This window comes from Periplaneta americana, chromosome 16 (assembly GCF_040183065.1).
Source record: "Periplaneta americana isolate PAMFEO1 chromosome 16, P.americana_PAMFEO1_priV1, whole genome shotgun sequence".
Taxonomy (NCBI): Eukaryota; Metazoa; Arthropoda; class Insecta; order Blattodea; family Blattidae; genus Periplaneta; species Periplaneta americana.
The window spans coordinates 74,086,064-74,098,954 of NC_091132.1; the positions used below are offsets into that span (position 1 = coordinate 74,086,064).

The 12,891-nt window shown below is 36.0% G+C and overlaps 1 protein-coding gene across 19 annotated transcripts in view; it reads right to left on the bottom strand.

Annotated features, from left to right (window-relative positions):
• Positions 1-12,891, bottom strand: part of unc-104 (kinesin family member unc-104) — a 439,225-nt gene that overhangs the window by 250,699 nt on the left and 175,635 nt on the right. For 9 of the 19 annotated variants that reach the window (XM_069849511.1, XM_069849513.1, XM_069849509.1 and 6 more), the window contains exon 1: positions 8,489-8,647. The exons of 2 other annotated variants lie outside the window; for them this stretch is intronic. The gene's annotated coding sequence lies outside the window, so the exon portion shown is untranslated. Of the gene's footprint in view, positions 1-8,412; positions 8,649-12,891 lie in introns of those variants that run through there. 8 more of the 19 variants (XM_069849516.1, XM_069849515.1, XM_069849514.1 and 5 more) reach the window with 3 other exon arrangements.

The following is a 12,891-nucleotide window of genomic DNA, read 5'->3' on the forward strand; positions in this document are numbered from 1 at the left end:
TGGTTGGAGCACAGTATATATTAAATATTATACATTCCTTTAGCAATATACAGTATAATGTATAACAAAGTGAAGTTAAAAAAATAATGTAATTAATGTTTAAGACTTAATATAACGAAAACGTGTATGTTTCTGATATGAACATAGGTACACGGACCACACGCTACGCGCCGTCGCATTGCAGAATATGGGAATGCGTGGGCGTCCGCTTCAATCTGTTCAGAACTACACTGATGGTCCTTCCGGAAGTAAAGCTGTTGGATTCGACTGTAAGCGCAGAATGGAATATTGCAGGAGTTACGATAGAGAACGATCCTAAACAACAACCTTGTGGACAATTCGGGTTATCCTCCGACTTCAAGACAGTGACGGAATGGATTTGCAGTGGCTTCTCCTAAAGTGTTAGAAATTCCCTAAGACAGCTGTGAAAAATAAGAACGTTTGATATAATATTAAGATATAATAATGTCAATTAATTTTGTATTTCATACAAAAATAATTACACAAACTTTCTCATCTACATTTAGATGTTTTAAAACCAAAATTTAACTTGAATCGATGTGTATAAACATTTCATAGCAAAAAAAAAAAAAAAAAAAAAAAAAAAAAAAAACTGTTGATTAATGTTCTCTGTGGAAGCTGTAGTGACAACATTTCTGACTGTAATATAGCAAACCATGATTGGATTGGATTCTCAATAGACCAATGGAGATTTATGTCCTTTGTGGTTGTGTTATAGTAAGCGATGTTCTAGGTTATGTTGGCCATATGACAGGTGAATTTGCTACTAAGAACGCCTAGTGTTAGATTAAAAATCATCACGAGTGTAGACGTAAGTGGTCGAAGAATGCGACCATATTATTATTATCATTATTATTATTATTTCCAGCAAGTTTAAAACTAGAAACAGACCATAAAATAACAGAAAAAGCCAATGTCTTTAATTATGTGGGTATATTCTTAACTTCCTATGGATATTTACTTACTTATAGCTTCTAAGGAACCCAGAGGTTCATTGCCGCCCTCACGTAAGTCCGCCATCGATCCCTATCCTGAGCAAGATTAATCCAGTCTCTAACATCATATCCCACCTCCCTCAAATCCATTTTGATATTATTCTCCCATCTACGTCTCGGCCTCCCCAAAGCTCTTTTTCCCTCCAGCCTCCCAACTAACATTCTATCTACATTTCTAGCTTCGCTCATACGTGCTACATACCCTGCCCATCTCAAGCGTCTGGATTTAATGTTCCTAACTATGTCAGGTGAAGAATACAGTGCGTGCAGTTCTGCGTTGTGTAACTTTCTCCATTACCTTCATGTCCCTTAGCCGAAATTTACACAAAATAAACATATGAACGAACTAGCAAAGCAATGAGGATATCAGGGGCTCTTGGAAATAACTCCTGGGACCATAAGTACGTATAATCTGATTTCAAAACTAGAATATAAAAACAGTTCGAATCGCCTGAGATAGAACTCCAAAACGAGAAAGAAATATTGATCGGCCAAAGAAAAGTTGGAAACCCTAGTATATACTGTAGTGGGTTGAGTATGATTTTGTCCTAGATTTTAAAGTAAGAATGTATTATTATTATTATTATTATTATTATTATTATTATTATTATTATCATCATCATCATCATTACTGCACCGCCACTATTACTATCACCTGAAATTTAACAACATATAGCTAGAGATAGATTAAGAGTAACACCAGAATCACAACGCGCAACGCTTGCAACCATAATGTCTATCAGACTCAAATCTATTATCCTTGGTATCATCATGCGTCTTTCTAGTTAATTGTAAGCATGGTGGTCCGTTACGTTCTCAATGTAGTCTCTCACTCCTTTTCTTCCATCTTTTCCTTTGTATGCACTGCATCATTTGATGGAATTATAATACACATGTCCCATTGATTCGACGTGATGTTTTCATTTCCATCAGGGGATATCTATTATAGATCAATATGGAATGTTGATTCCATTCTTCTAATAGCTTTACCCTCACTTTTCATTCAACAATAGGCAATCAATGGTCTCTTCATAAAGCACATTTTTATTCGCTGTTCATCATTTCTGCGGCTGGTCTGTATCGTACAAAAGATTTGGGCTTTATAGAACACGTTTTAATTTCAATCCGATGTGTATCTGCAGAGATGATGGTTTGAACTCAAGAGTTAAAAACTAATGTTACTTTTCGTTAATATACCTTTATTTCTCATTTGAGACGTTATATTTCATGTAGGCTTACTATTCTTGCTACAAAACACCATCTTAATATCCTCTGTTCACAGCTTTTATGCTTCTGAATAACATAACAGTTACGCTCTCATAAAGGAACGCATATATGTATATATGCATGAACATTCTGTGTACAACTGTTCACAGTCTCTTAACCTGTGTACTCACTTCCGTATTCCCCATCAAAGAGTCGTCTATAAGCAAATTACGTCGTTAATAATCAAAACTGGATTCAGACCCAATTTCATATCGCTTTATATAACTTCACTTGTCGTTCGTTGCTAGGACACAAGTAAATACATTTCAATATATTAAGTATCATTGTGGATATTCTATTGACTTACTTTATAGGCATTCTATTGTGTCCTAGAAATGCTTTACAAAGTTAGACGATTATAATTAAACCTCAAGAGTCGATGTATTCATATTGCTTTATTTAGACGCGTGAGATCTCGAAATAGTTGCTAGGAAACCAGCGAGAAATTACTCAGGCTTTCAATCCAGCACAGATATTAGTTTTCTATTTTTATGTTTATTAAAGGTTTATTTCAAGACTTCTACTTTTATTTTTTATCCTGCTAAATTAACATACGGTGAGATTCCCACCAACGTTATTTTCATCCATACTTGACCGTAGTTCAAACACTTTTTTTAAATCTACATTTCTACAAAATTCCAAGGTTTCTGAATGATATATTTTAAAAATTATTATTGCTTTCACAATTGGAAAAAACACTGGAATATAGACATGTTTACAACTATCCAATATAAACCTGCATTAAGTTTTCAAATACTTTTTGCAGATGAATTTCATTCTCAGCACTTATAAATTCAGGCATTATTAAAACAATATAGACTATATAATACTTATGTAGTGTTCGTCCTATAATAAGTGCAGAAGTCGGACAAAATTAGGTAAAATCGATCATTCTTTTCTCCTACTCACCGTCACCGTCTTACTCTTCACCATACTCTAAAGTATCTACCATCCTTTCGTTTTCCTCTTCGTTCATCAGTCCCCCCATTCTATTCTACTTTATCTTCAACTCCGCATCTTTCTTTTCCTCTACATCCTCCAGTGATTTATCATATTCTGCTTTTGCCTCGTCTTTCTTTTTCTCTTCATCGTCCAGCTCCTCGTTCTATTCTTCTTTCTGCTCGTCATTTTTCTTTTCCTCTTTATCCTCAGTTCCTCAACTTATTCTTCTTCCTGGCCCTCATCTATTTCCTCTTAATCGTCCAGTTACTCATAATATTCTTACTTCTATTCCCCATCTATCTCCACCTCTCCTTTCCTCCAGCTCTTCATCATATTCTTCTTTCTGCTCATCTTTACTTTCCTCGTCATCCTCCAGCTCCTTAATTTATAATTTTCTCTGCTCCTCCTCATTTTTCCTTCCCTCTTCATCCTCCAGTTCCTCATAACATTATTTCCTACTCATCTTTATTTTGCTTTTCATCACCCTGTTTCTCATACTTTTAATCTTCCTGCTTCTTATCTTTCTTTCCATCTTCATCCTCCAGTTCCTTATCCAATTCTTATTTTTGCTCTTCCTCATCTTTCTATTCCTTTTCATCCTCCACTTTCTCGACTTATTTTTCTTTCTGCTCCTCCTCATCCTCCACTTCCTCATCCGATTCTACTTTCTGCTCTTCCTCAACATTCTTTTCCTCTTCATCCTCCAGTTCAATTATTCTTCTTTCTATTCCTCATCTCTTTTTCCTCTTCATCCTCTAGTTACTTATCTTTCTTTATTTCTGCTCCTCCTCATTTTTATTTTCTCTTTATCCTCCTGTTGCTCATATTATTCTTTCCTGCTCCTTATATTTCCTTTCCTCTTGTTCCTACAGTTTCTCATATTATTTTTCTTTCTGATCCTCTTTCTTTCCCTCTTCATCCTCTAGTTGAATATCCTATTCTTTTTTTTGTTCATCATCTTACTTTTCCTCTCCATTCTCCAGTTCAACTTATTCTTATTTCTGCTCCTACGCATCTTTCTTTACCTCTTCACCCTCCAGTTCCTCATCTTATTCTTCTTTTTTCTCCTCCTCATCTTTCTTTCCTTCTCCATCATATTCTTCTTTCTGCTCCTCACATTTCTTTTCTTCTTCAACCTCCAGTTCTTCATCTTATTATTCCTGGTCCTTCTCATCCTTCTTTTCCTCTTCATCCTTCAGTTCCTTATCCTATTTTTCTTCTTCCTCATTATTCTCCAGTTAATCCTATTCTTTTTTCCTGTTGCTCATCTTTCTTTCTCTCCTTACCTTCCAGTTCCTCATTCTCATCTTTCTTTTCCTCTCGACCCTCCTATTCATCACCCTACTTTTCAACTTATTTGTGTAATCTTTCGTTTCTCGAGCTAAAATGCGAATTGTATAAACGTTAATAAAATCTATACATTCTAACCGATTGTGCTAATTCTTTCATAAAGTGTTTAATACGCGTGTCTACACCGGTATCTATCACTGGTTTCGATTTTCGACCCAAAGAAAAAGTTTGTAAAAATTTAGTTTTTGCGGAATTTTAAGGCATATAAACATGAATAAAAATTACAAATACCATCGGATTCTTCCAATTTTTTTAAAGTATTAAATTCATATTTCTGCACACATATCTGTCAAAAGTTTCATGGTCGCATACAGAAAAACATAAGTTTGTTAGTGTATGAGGTAGGGAATATCCTCCTCCTGTTTCTATCATTTCCCCTCCTCCCCACTACCTACTACTTTATCCTGTTTTATTTATCTTCTTCCTCTTTCTATTTCTTTCCTTCCTTGTCTATGTTCTTCTCCTCTTTGTTCTACTTCCCATCCACATACTCGTCTCTCCATTTCCTTTCTTATCCTTGTCCTAATATCTTAGTTTCTACTTCTCCTCCTCATTTTTGTGTTTTCTTTATCCACCCATTTATCTATTTCTCTTCCTCATTTTTATTGCCGTCATCAACCCATTGCTCATTTTTCATATCCTTGTTCTTCCCATCCTGTTTTGAATCTACTTTTTGGTGTTTTTCTTCTCCTTTTTCGTTTTCCTCATTTCTCTATCCCTCTTCCTTCTTATTTTTGCTGCATTTATCATCCCCCTGTTTTCCTTTCTCCTCTTATATTCTTGTTTGTAAGTCGGTTATTTAACAAAGCAGTATCGACTACTAAGTTATTTAGCGTCGATTAAACTGATAATAGGTAGATGGTATTTTACGAGAGGAGACCGAGGAAATTCCATAGCATTACCTGACATTCATCTTATATTTGTAAAACGACCGGAAAATCCAACCAGATAACCAGCTCAAGGGAGAATCAAACATACGCCCGAGCGCAGCCCGGGATCAGTAGGAAAACGCGCTACCATCTTAGCTATACCGGCGACCCATGCTTGTTCTCGTTTTCATCCTCCTACTCATCTCCCAATTCTCCTTCTTTCGTATTACCATTTCTTTACCCTCTTCTTTCCCCATTCTTCTCTCCTTTTACTTTGCTTTTCTTCATCTTCTATACATTTTCTTATCTCTATTTGTCTTTCACTCCCTTTCCTCATATCCCACTAATCATCCAACTTGTCTGCTCCTCTTCACTACTTTCATTATGTTTATTATTTTCCTTATCTGTTTACTCCTCTTTTATTTCACTATCTTCTCGTCTTTCCTCTCTTTTTTTTCCTTAGTTAATGTGTCTTTTCATCTATTCTACACCAACAAAGTAACTGCAATCGTTCTGGTACTAAGATTAAATTCTATCAAAGTATTATAAACAAACACAGAATGGATAATCATATTTGTATAACTGTTGCAACGTGGATAAGGCCTTGTCAGGATCTGACGTTTCACTTATGTATTTTTCTACTACGCAAATGTTTAAACATTTGTGCTACATAAAAACAAGAAACATACAGGCATATCCTGATCAAAATAGGAAAGCAGAATTAAGTTTCTCCGCAAAATCTCAAAAATAAAAAAATATATATTTTATTGTAATAAAACTTGAACTTCAGAGCTCTTTTATGTGTATCATCAAATTCGCCGTTTGATTCATACTACGGCATTGAAAATAATCACTAACTTTCAAAATACTTCTAGAACTAAATCTCAAAATTGAAGTCTTGACAAAACGTAGTATTGAAAAGAAGGGAGACACAGGGATCAAAATTGTTGCAGACTTATTCAGGATGCGAATGAACGGGGAGGATAAGGAGATTTCTACTCCTGTTGGAACATTAACCCTCTCTCACAAATTCCTATTAACATCCCTGTCAGAGATAACGTCTATCCCCCCTCACAAAATATAACTGTTTTAATACAAGTATACTTTATAAAGAACAGTATAAAGTAAGCAAAGAAAATAATATTGATGTATTATCACTGGCTAGCTGACAACAATCAATAACTTAAGAATTACACATCTTATCTTAAGCCTATTCATCGATATAATTATTATCATGATCAAGATGCAAGACAAGCAACTCAGTGCGACCAAGCGTTGAGCCGTATCGAATGAGGATAATAATAATTTTATGTGTGGTATTCTCAATCTTGGATTCTACCCCCTCCCCATCAGAAATCTTAATTCGCACCCTGGACTTATTGATGGAGCCAATCTCGTCTCAGTAGGCGCCGTCAGGGCGATGGCGAATGTGGTTGAAACAGAAGGAATTCTGTTCCAAATTTGAAATATAAAAACCGACCATTATCCTATAACTACTGTAAATACATGTAATTTGAATGTATAAACATATTTTTCTTAAATTAAAGTACATTTCTCAATGGCTCCAAATCAGAAACCTTCGATATATTTCAGAACTTACTGTTCCATCTATTTATTTCAATATTAAACTCCTCAAGACAAAAGAAAACCGAGAATATTTTTTCCACAAATGGAGAACACTGAGCAATGAATGCGTCCTTGTCTTACCCTTGAAAAACGTCCACGCGATTCTGTCAGAAAACTACACAAGCATTCTAGTGGGTTATAAATTTCAGACTTTCTAATTACACGAATAACGAGAAAATGCGTTTTCATCAAAGACGCATATGGCATAGAGATAGCAACTTGAAGCTATAATTCGTACGAGATATGAACTGAGAGAGAGAGAGATCAATATTGGATGTCAAAATTTTACTGAAAAAGGATAAGGCATGAGAAATTGTCCTGTAATAACAGATGCCTCGAAAGGTACTTACTGTATTTATTTCAATGCTCAACATAATATATTACTCTCCTTTGGCGCCTCATGATCTTCTAAGCGATGTATCAATTATAAATGTTCAATTTCTCATTAAATGAAAGCATGGTAGTTTACCTTACAATTCTGTCATTTCCTTATATGCTATAATGTGAACTATAATAATACCAGAAAGAAACACCCAATCAAATCCAAAGAACCAAGATGCCAAGACAGATCTCGAAAACAAATTGAACAAATGACGGAAAGGAAGTGGCCCATTAACAAAAATAAATCCACTGCCATATATATTTACTTACCTATTAATGTGTAAAGTACCCTAGAAACGAAAATATGTTAGTATTTTCTATGAAATGCATGTGCTAGTAGTGGAGCTATGAATAATGTACGTTCACCCTACGCTCCTTTATCAAATTTTATTATCACATTCTGTAAGATATAATGCTTTGGGTTTTTGTGTTCGCCTTCGACATGACAGCTTGAAACATGTCTCATGTTTCATGTTCAAGGTGGCATGACGGAAAGCACCCGCAACCCAGATTCCTGCAACGGTTTTGCTTTTATCAGATGTGACCTATAGATACTGCACACACACAAGAGTACTTCCTCTTATTCCACACACAATCCGGAATCCACAACACGAATTTCCATTTCGCGTCATTACGAGCCTACGATAGTTCATTCATCACCCGGTAGAGGTCAATAGTGAAATGTGTATTCTAAAACATTGTTGAATAAATTATTACAAATTACAGATTCGTGGAACATGACGTTACAAGTATGAACTATTGGTTAAATTCAGTTTCCTCTATGGACAGAGAAGCAAGTAAATATCTAAGCACAAGACTTTTTATTTACAAAATTGACAATTACTGACTCGATAACCACAGATTGGTAACATTTCGATCACTACTAAGAAAGAGTAACTTCCAGCTAACTGTCACTACAAAGTAAGGTTTTAAAAACTAATAAATGCTGTCAAATTCCTCACCTTTATCAAGATGGTGGAGAGCTAGCAATAACCCGTGAACACACACTCGATATTCACACTACTGGTGTCGCCTTACCTTGTTGATGCGTTATTGCAATATTGCGAGAAATCAAAACTATCACAGTCTCATGTCTGCACCGCACAGAAAATCCTGCCTGTCCTGAAAACTCGACATTCTGATGTTCCACCCTGCACCAAGATGTCTGACGGACCAGGGAAATTTTGGGGAACCAGATGACGTCATCGCGCAAGCGCACACAAAGGTCACTGGAAAGGAGGTCACGTGGTCCAACAATGCGCAGCAATCAATACCAACAAACGGGCTACGTCACGGCGGGGGCCGACCAATCGGGGGCTAGGGCAACGTTCCGCGAACCAATCAATACCAACATCGCCTCCCAGGCTGCCACCTACCGGCGCATCCATCAACTCTGCTGATAATGAAATATTAATACGAAATGGTTTTCTTGATACGGAATTTTTCATTAGACTTCCGCTGGGAAACAAGAAATGTCGAAATTCAGTGTAGAAGCAACTCCGGAGCTGAGCGGCCCGGGTCCGGATCCCGATCCCGCTCGCGACTCTGCTGGGCTGCGAGATTTATGACCTAACCTAACTTCATCTGGATCGTGGTGGTCTAACGTAATTAAATTTTGGACATGCAACGTGCGGACGGATCTGGGTTCTGTTCCAGTACGTCAATAGCAATAACGCTGGTATACTTAATAGACACGGCAAAATATAGGCGCATGGGAAACGTCGCTGTAACACACACAAGTGTTGCACTTAATATCCCATGAACAATAAATACAATTTACTCCCTCTGTTCGGGCTTTGCTAACAGTGGAAATATATTTCCCATGTGTACGTCCAAATTTATGCGCTCATAAACTAAATAATGTCTCTCTTGTTCGTGATTTTGCATGGCACAAACGCAATAATCTAAAAAATTAACCAAAACATCAATCAACATACTTCTATTGTGGCCAATTTGACGAATGAAACTCCATCACATATTCTATTTTTTCCTATTTAAACAATGCCAGAAATTTAATTCATCGACGAATGAAATGCAATCAATATTCTCCTCCTTTATCAACGTTACCGATTTATATTTAAAGAATCGTGCCATTTAATCTGTTCCATTTCCATTCTTGTGAACATTGTAAGTCAAAATTACAACATTCAGAATTAGTTGTCATGCAATGAGAATGGCAACCATCTTAAGTCGAAAACATAAGAAGAACGCAAAACAAGACAAGATTCTACGTATATATGGAAGGAAAATCTTCACTTAATTTCCGGGAACGGGATTCAGATTCATTAAACATTCTCTATCTAAAAGGTAACAACAAACGTTATGTACCATTTTATCATACATTCTGAGGAAAATGTAACCAATGTGAACTATAAATGAGTTAGTGCAGTAGCAGTAAGTAAGTAAGTAGTAGTAATAGTAATAATAAAAGTAGTAATATAAATAGCAGTAGCAACAGTAATACTAGCGATAGTAGTAAAGGTAGCAGTAGTAATAGTAGTAGTAGTAGTAGTAGTAGTAGTAGTAGTAAAGTAGTAGAAATGATCATAGTACAGTGCGTTCGTAGCTCGGCCGGACCGTTACGCGGCGGCCTTGGACTGGGTGAAGATTGGCCCCCCTGCCGCCAGAGTAGTGCTGTAGCTACCGCTGACGCGCCAGTCAGTCGAGTTGGATCTGTCGTGAGGGAAAGACGTCTGTGCGCGTGTTGTGAGTAAAATTGTGTTGTCTAGTGGTGATAAAGTGTCTATTAATAATGGTTGAGTACACTTTAGAACAACATATTTTTCTCTATGATGTGTATGTGAAATATTCTTCTGCAAGAAGGTGTCGAAGAGAATTTGAGCAACGGTTTTCAGGTGTTCGAATTCCTAGCAGATCAATTATTCATGACCTCAATAAAGTCAGACGTACAGGATCTTTTTTGAACAAGAAACGTGTTTAACAACGCCGTATACTGACAGAAGAGAAGCTTAATGAAGTAGGGGCCCGGTTAGAGCACTCACCCCGCAAATCACTGCGACGTTTAGCACAAGAGGTTAATATTTCCAAGACGTCAGCTTTTGTGGCAACGAAACTTCTGAAATTTAAGCCGTACAGGGTAACTGTAGTTCATGCATTACAACCACAAGATCCTGTAAGTGAGGTTAATTATTGCAAATGGTTTGTGCAGTCCGTTCATAATGGCGACATGGATCCACTTTTAACATTCTTCACTGATGAAGCGTGGTTTCATCTTCACGGTCACGTTTCTACTCAGAACAATAGACACTGAGCTACCGAAAATCCCCATATTATTCATGAAGTTTCTTACCACGCTGCAACGGTTAGGGTTTGGTGTGCAGTGAGTGAGAGTAGAATTATCGGTCCTATATTTTTCGACACAACAGTTGATTCACACATTTATGTAACTTCAATTTTAAATAATTTTTTCCACAACTAACAAGACATGAACGATTGAGGGCTGGTTTCAGCAGGATTCAGTTACAGCGCACACCGCTGCGCTTTCTATGCATGAATTGCGAAGTGTGTTTGGTGATAGAATAATTAGTCGAGGATTGTGGCCACCTCGTTCCCCTGACCTATCACCATGCGATTTTTATTTATGGAGAACATTAAAGAATAAAGTGTACAGTAGGCTACGCATCAAATCCGCACACGTTACAAGAACTGAAGGACAACATCACGAGAGAAATACAGGCAATGAACTTTTGTGAGTGAAACAGAATTGTTTTCGGAGGTATAGGGAATGTGTTCGAGTTGAAGGTCATCACTTTCAACATCTGTTGTGATGCAGGTAAGCCTAATGTCAGGAGAGTAGTTCGTACCCATGACTTGCCGGTCGTTTACGTGTAACTCTTGCGCCAATCTTCACCCTGTCCAAGGCCGCCGTGGAAAGGTGCGGCCGAGCTACAAACGCACTGTTGTATTCGCAGTAGTAAAGTATTAATAAAAGTAATAGTAGTAATACTAGTAGTATTAATATTAATAATAATAATAATAATAATAATAATAATAATAATAATAGTATTAGTAAAGTAACAGTAAAAGTCATAGCAGTATTAGTAGCGTAGTAGTAGTAAAGTAGCGATAATAATAATAATAATAATAATAATAATAATAATAATAGTGAAGTAGCAGTAAAAGCCATAGTATTAGCAGAGTAGTAGTAGCAAAGTAGCAGTAGTAATAATAATAGTAGTAAAGTAGCAGTAAAAGTCATATCAGTATTAGTAGCGTAGTAGTAGTAAAGTAGCAATAATAATAATAATAATAATAATAATAATAATAATAATAATAATAATAATAATAATGTGTGTATGTATTTATTCACACTGCAATGGGTATATACCCGGTGGCAGTGGTAACTAATTACACTCAATAAAGACAATAATAAACACAATTAATAAAAAATACAATTAATAATAATACTGATAATTAATAATAATAATAATAATAATAATAATAACAACAACAACAGGGAACATCCTAAATTAAATGAAGCACGATCGGTTAAAATAACATTTAAAGTAAATCTAATTTGTACCTTAAACCTATGTTCGAACTAGAACCCACGAGTATGATATGTTCATATCTGCACAAGTACCTTTCAACACTACACTCATTTCGCTGTCAACTCACTCACTGCACTGGAACTACGACACATTTCACTGAACCTATCCTGATTTCACTAACACTTCAAAAATATTTCACTGTTCAAATACTTTGCACTGCCACTATAAACTATAAAGCTTCACTGACAAGAACACGTTTCACTTACTCAACACACTTCACTAACACAACACAAATCACTGACACAACATAATTCTTCACTGATACAACACTTCAATAACAAAATATCAATTACATCATTTAAATACTGTGTATAATTATTGTCTATTAGTAAAGTCCTTAAGCCTATTTTAAATACATTTTTGGTTGTTGGTAAAGCCTTTAGTAAGTCTGCAGGTAAATCATTCCAGTCCCTGATAGTATGATTGAGAAAAGAAAACTTTCCAGTGTCCGTCCTCTGTCTTCTTTCCCTCAATTTATAAAAGTGGTCGTTCCTTGAAGAGTAATTTGGCGGCTGCAACCTATTTTTTATTTCTCTCCAGGCAGGCTCACCTCCGTATGTTTTGAACAGTGCGCATAATCGAATTCGCGTTCTCCTGTCCGTGAGTGTGTCCCATTTTAATGGTGAAATACAGGCAATGAACTTTTGTGAGCGAAACAGAATTGTTTTCGGAGAAATAGGGAATGTGTTCGAGTTGAAGGTCAAGTAGTAGTAAAATTCATAGCAGTATTACTTGTAGCAGCAGCAGTAGTAGTAGTAGTATAGTAGTAGTAGTAGTAGTAGTAGTAGTAGTGGTAGTAGTAGTAGTATTAGTAGTAAAGTAGCAATAATAATAATAATAATAATAATAATAATAATAATAATAATGAGT